Genomic DNA, 6,345 nt, shown 5'->3' on the forward strand with positions numbered 1-6,345 from the left:
TCACTGAGGGCTGCAATTCATTCTTTTCTTCCTCTCTCCATTCCTGTCCCAACCCACCCTCCAGTCCTGCTCCTGTCCCTCATTCAGTTCATTCTACCTCACGTCTCCTGAGGTTAGACTCCGGGGCCTGGAGGAAACCTGCTCACTGGGGGAGCTAAGGTCCACAGCTCTGTGCTGTCGCAGAGTAGTACAGGGCACTCTAGGGACCAGAAGGAGCCAGGTACCTGACCCTGACTGTCCCCACGACCTGCCTGTACAGGACTGTGACACGGGTAAGAAACATGTTTTTTTTCTGTTTGTTTGTGTCTTCAAGCCACCCCTCCCCATACTGGGGATCGAACTCAGGGCCTTCACACTGAACCACATCCCCAGCCTCTTTTTATTTATTTTTGCAAGACAGGGTCTCACTAAGTCACTAAGTCGCCCAGGCTATGTTTCAACTTGGAATCCTCTTACCTCAGCCTCCCCGTGTGTTGGGAGTACAGGTGGGTGCCACCTTGCCAGGCCCAGAAATACACTTCTGTTAAGCCATTAGGACTTCAGAACTGTTTACAGCTGTTAAGCTACCCTCACTGATCCATCACGGCAACATGCTGGGGGGCTAGGAAGGGAAGGTTGGCTGGGTGGGGCTCAGTGGTAGAGCACTTGCCTAGCACGTGTGAGACCCTGGGTTCCATCCCAGCACTGAAAGGGAAAGAAAAGGAGAGAGAGAGGCGAGCAGAGGAGAAAAGAAAAGAAGAGAGGGAGTGTTTCTGGCACTGTCAGAGGAAACAGCCTACAAAAAAGCTGAAAGCCAAGACTAATCAGCAGCAGCAGCAGCACTGTCACCATCACTGTCATCTCCAAAACAACAATAACCACATTGCCACTGCTTATTAGGCACCTGCTGTGCTAAGGCCCCGTGCTAAGGGGAGTCATCTACGTATTTCCCCCGTAATCGCCACCATGCCTGTACAGAGTAGGTGCCATTCTCAATCTCCATGGTTTTCACAACACCCCCTTTCAGTACTAGGGTTCGAACCCAAGGCCTCCGGCATGCCAGGCAACTGCTCTATCACTGAGCTACACGTCCAGCCCTTTTCGGTGTTTTTGTTTTGAGTCAAGATCTCACTAAAATTCCCAAGATGACCTTGAACTTTCAAATCCTCTTGCCTTGTTGCTACTGTTTGCTGAGACAGGATCTCCCTATGCAGTTGAGGCTGGGCTTGACTCCTGAGTGCTGAATGCTGAGATTACAGATGTGTGTGCCACCATGCCCTGCTTATTTTTTATTTTAACTTCACTTGTTTATTTATTTATTGGTGCTAGTGATTGAACCCAGGTCCTCACATCCTAATTCCTTTGGGGAGGGGGGGTTCTTTGACTTTTTTTTTCTTTTTGAGACAGGGTCTCTCTATGCAGTCAGGCTGGCCTCGAATTCATGATGTAGCCCAGGATGGCCTCAAACTCATGGCAATTCTCCTGCCTCAGCCTCCTGAGTGCAAGAATTACAGGTGTGAACGATCATGCCCAGCTCCCAATTCCCATTTTGGAGGTAAGGAAATTGGCCCAAACAAGTGAAAGCTCTTGCCCCATGGCAGAGCCAGGATCTGCACCCAGGTCTCTCTGATTCTGCAGGCACTCCTGGCTGTCTTCTCTGGGTGAAGTGTCCAGCATGGCAAGGACGGGATCATTGGGATAGGCTTATAATAGGCCTTGAATGATAAACTAAGTCTTTTGTCCTAAATGGGGACAAATGAGGTGTTGAAACAGGGAAAATGCTGGATAGTAACTACCCATTTCTTTTACATTCTGTCTTAGGATTTCATTCAAGTGTTTGAGTACAGTGGTATCTCAGTTCATGAACTGAATTTCTTTCCACAGTTCTACTTGCAATTTGGTTGCAAAAGAATTGTGGAATGAATTGTGACCAAAATTATGGAAAGACTTCAGTTCATGAACTGAGGCACCACTGTATTTCCTGGGCACTAGTAGGCTTCAGGGGCCAGGTACCCAGAAATGAGTCAGAGTAGATCCTTCCCTGGACCGCCTTTAAGGTTCTTGGGAAGCAGACACAAATCAGTGTAATAGCCCACCGAAACGGTTACGTTACCTGTTAAGAGGCTGGGTAAACTAATTAGGGGGTCAAGGGGTAGAAAGATTAATTCTGTGGAACAGAGGCAGAGATTGCTGGCTTCTTATCCTGACATCCATTCTTTCTTTCCTACTGAGTAAAAGAATCCAACTTGAAGGCTGGGTATTCCGCTCAGTGGCACCGTGCCTACCTCACAAGTACAAGGCCCTGAGTTTGATCCCCGACACTGGGGCTGGGGGGACAAAACAAAACGTGCTAAGAATCCAGCTTGTATTTTACAGTTGCCAGCAGAAAGAGCTGTTTGTCAGTGTCCCTTGTAACTAGGTCCGCACATGTGCTAAGATTTTGTCAGACTAAATATAAACAAAATGTATATTTTGTACACACTGTAAACGTGGAAATCTGCATACACTTGAGTGTCACTAGCTACAACTTGGCCATATAGTCAGGCCATCTCTATCAGCAAATAAGGTAGATAGAAAAAGCAAGTGATCTTATATAGAAAAAGGCAGCAGGCAAGTAAAAGACTGGGAAAGTCTGTTGTGTTGTTTAGCCAGAAACGCCTGTACATGTTTCCACAGCCCCTAATGCAAAATATAAGGATAATAAATCTGCTTTCTATGATTATGGCAGAAATCACATGGGGTGATCTACTGAAAATTCCTGATATATAACGGGTCCTTAAAATATATGAGTTCCCTTCTTTCATTTTCTGTGTCCTGCAATGTTGTACATCAGTCCTTAAGTCAGGCTGAAATTTTTATTTTTAAATTTCCTCATTTCATGCAATAGTGAAACTTTTAATTTGTGCTCTCTGCTGTGGGAGAACACAGAAACTCTTTTTTTTTTTTTTTTTTTCGGTACCAGAAGCAAACTCAGGACCTTGTGCTTGCAAGGCACGCATGGTGCCACTGACTAAATCCTGGGCCCAAACAGAAACTTTTATCTTTTCCACCAAAGATGTAATGTATAAATACATCTCCCATGTATTTTCGAGAACAAATACTTTTTCTGCCTTTTTCTATCTTCTTTGTGCTGGCTGGGATTAGTATGTAATGCATGGAATTCTGGTAGCTACCATGGGCTATGAGGACAAGGCCCATAGGAATGTGTGTAGGTTCTATGGAAGATGTGAAGCTGCTGTAACAGCTCTGGACTCCTGCTTCTGGGCTTTTATGTTTGAAGATAACACTTTTATGCCACCACTTGATGTTTATTTGGCACCTCTTGGAATGTCAGGCTTAACATAGCCAATCCCTGCCCCAAATATTTTCTCCTCAAGTTTCTAGCATCTCAATAAATGTGACAACCATCTGCCTAGTTATTCAGCCCCAAACTAGAAAGCATCCAGGTTCTCTCTTAGCCTCACCCAGAAATCCACTCCATCAGTAACATCTGTCTGTTTCACCTCTAAAACACATCTCAGACCTTTCACTTTTGCCTGCCTCTCCCACCTTCAGCCTCCCTCCCTGTGGGCAGGGCCTCCTTGTGGGTACTGCTTGTATGCCTACCTCTTCCACAAAAGTCAGAGAAGAGTATTTAAAAAGCTAACAGGGCTGGGTGTGGTGGCACATGCCTGTAATCCCAGCACTTGGGAGGCTGAAGCAGGAGGATCACTGTGAGCTCGTGACCAGCCTGGGCTACATAGTGAGTCCCAGGACTACTTAGTGAGGCCCTGTCTCAAAAACACCAAAAAAAAAAAAAAAAAAAAAAAACCCAAACAAAAACCTAACTGAGATCAAGTCACCTTTCTGCTTAAAATCCTCTGAGGAGGCTGAGGATTTGCTCAGTAGTAGAGATTTGCCTAGCATCTACACAGCCCCAGTTTTCTTCCCCAACACTGCAAAAAACAAAGAAAATCACTCCCAGCTGGGCAGGTGTAGTGGTGCCTGGCCTTTGGGAGGCTGTGGCAGGAGGATCTCAAGTTGGAGGTCAGCTTGGGCTAAATAGTGAGACCCTGTCTGAAAAACACAAACAAGGGCCCAGGATTTAGCTCAGTGGTGCCACTGCTTGCCTCGAAAGCCCAAGGTCCTGAGTTCAATCCCCAGTACCAAAAAAACCAAAACAAAACACAACAAAACAAAAGCACAAACAAAAACAAAAACACCTTGAAAGGGCTTCCTGTTACCCTTAGAATAAAAGTGAAACTCCTTCCCCGAGTCTTCAAGGTGCTGTGTGGCCTGTACCCTCCCTGAACTCAGCTCTGGCCACTCTCCTGCTACTCACTGCACTCCTGGCTCACTGGTCTTCGTGTCCCTCAAACATGCCCAACCTTGCGTCTATCTCAGGGCTTTTGCACTTGCTCCTCCCTCTGCCTGGGCTGTTCTCCCCTGCCTCTTTTCCACCATCCTTCTGTTCTCATCTAGGTCTCTGATCATAGCAATGAGCATAGCCTTTATTTCTGAATGCTTCCTGCTTCTTCCCCAGTGATTTCTGTCCTGTACAGAAATGTCACTGAAAACAATCTGAATAATCTGCTTATGTGCATACACCAGAATACACACTCCCCGAGGGCAGGGTCATAAGCCCGGGACTTACTGCTGCTCCCCTGGTGCCTAGAAGGGGTATCTGATGAATGTCTGGGGCACTTGCCGGATGGGCTGCACGTCAGACAGCCTATCTTCTTAACCTCACAGCAACTTGGGACATCATTACTCTCATCTGTATCATCATCTTTATCTCATTCTTGGGTCGATCCCAGAGCCACCACTTGCCATCTGTGTGGCCTTGAGCAAGTGTGCTCACCATTCTGAACCCAGTCACCCCGTCTGTGAAGTGAGCGCGTGCCAGCACAGGCCTCTCTGCAGGACGTGGTTGTTACACCCTCTGGGAACCAGCCTGCATGTTCTGGCATTTTGAAAAACATCTCAAAGCTTACCCATGGGCCCTGGGCCTCAGTGCTAGTCTATTGCTAGCCCCCCATTTTACAGATGCGGAGAATGAGGCTCAGGGAGGTCCCCATGACAAAACTCCCCATCTTCTGGAAGGCATCAGGACCTCTGGATCTGCCCCTCCCAAGTTTATCCACTGCTCTTGGCTTCAGGGTGCACATGGGGTGAGGGTGGGGGGTTTTGTCCTCTTCCCTCCCCCTCCTGAGGAGTCAGTAACCAACAGTGTCTGTGCCTGGAATATTAATGTCCCAGGAGTTTTTGTTTCAGGGTTGGGGGGGTGATGGGGGCGGAACTTTCTGGTCAGAGAGGGGCTGAGCTTTTGGGGCTAGGGCACTGGCCCTTTAAACTGTGTTGACAGCCAGAAGTCGTCATGGGGATGGTGCCTGGAAAAAGGGACAGGGGAGGGTTTAGGGGAGAGAGGCTGGGCAGGTGATAAAGAATCCAGAAACAGCCTCCCCTCCCAGGACAAAGGAGGCCAGGCACCCAGCCCCTCCTATAGCAGGGTCCAGGAGTCTGTCCCCTGCTCTTCTCAAAGAGCCAGGGATCCAGCCCCTACCCTCTCAGATCAGAAGTGTGGGCTCTCAGCATCCTCCTCCTTCAGACTCTACAGTCTCAGCCGGCAGCCTGCTCCCCCCTCAGACCCAGGAGCCAGGGGTCCACAGCACACAGCTGGTGGATGTTTCCACGGAGACCAGGCAGGGTGGGGGAGCACTTCCTGGGTCCTGAGTCAGCGAATACCCAAGGGAGTCTCAAGGTCACGGTTCCGGGAAGGTCAAAGCCACCCCCTCTGTATCCGCTCCCCAAGGGGCTCCTGGCATCATGCCTCCCTCCTCTTTCCTCCCCTAGGGAGGTGGTACATCCCTGCATCCTGACTGAACCCCCCCCAGCCCCCCATCAATGGCGGAGTCCGAACATCCTCGCACAAAGCATCAATTCTTTCCCAGCTCAGCCTTGTGAAGGCGCCTGTATTCGAGGGACCTGGGCATCAGGGTCCCAGCCCCTCCTCCCTTGGAAACCTGGAGTGGGACCCCTCAGCCCCTTCCTCCTCAGGACCCAGGAATCTGTACCCCTGTCCATTTCTACCTCAAGACCTAGGAGTAGGGACACTTAGTCCCCTCCTCCCTCCAACTCAGAAGTTCAGGGCTCAGCCCTCCTCCCTCAGACCCAGGGGTCCAAGACCCAGCCCTCCTCCCTCAGATCTATAGTACAGACCCCAACCCTTTTCTCTCAAACTCAGGGGTCCAGACCTCCACCCCCACCGCCCTCTATTCACCCCTTCCCAGAAAAGCCAGCCTTTGCCACTGCCCTTACCCCTAAGACCCAGAGGTCTAGGACTCTAGCCCTCTTCCCTTAGACTCAAGGATCCAGGCCCAGCCTCCT

This window comes from Fukomys damarensis, unplaced genomic scaffold (genome assembly GCF_012274545.1).
Source record: "Fukomys damarensis isolate Sample0158 unplaced genomic scaffold, DMR_v1.0_HiC HiC_scaffold_19, whole genome shotgun sequence".
NCBI classification, from domain to species: Eukaryota; Metazoa; Chordata; class Mammalia; order Rodentia; family Bathyergidae; genus Fukomys; species Fukomys damarensis.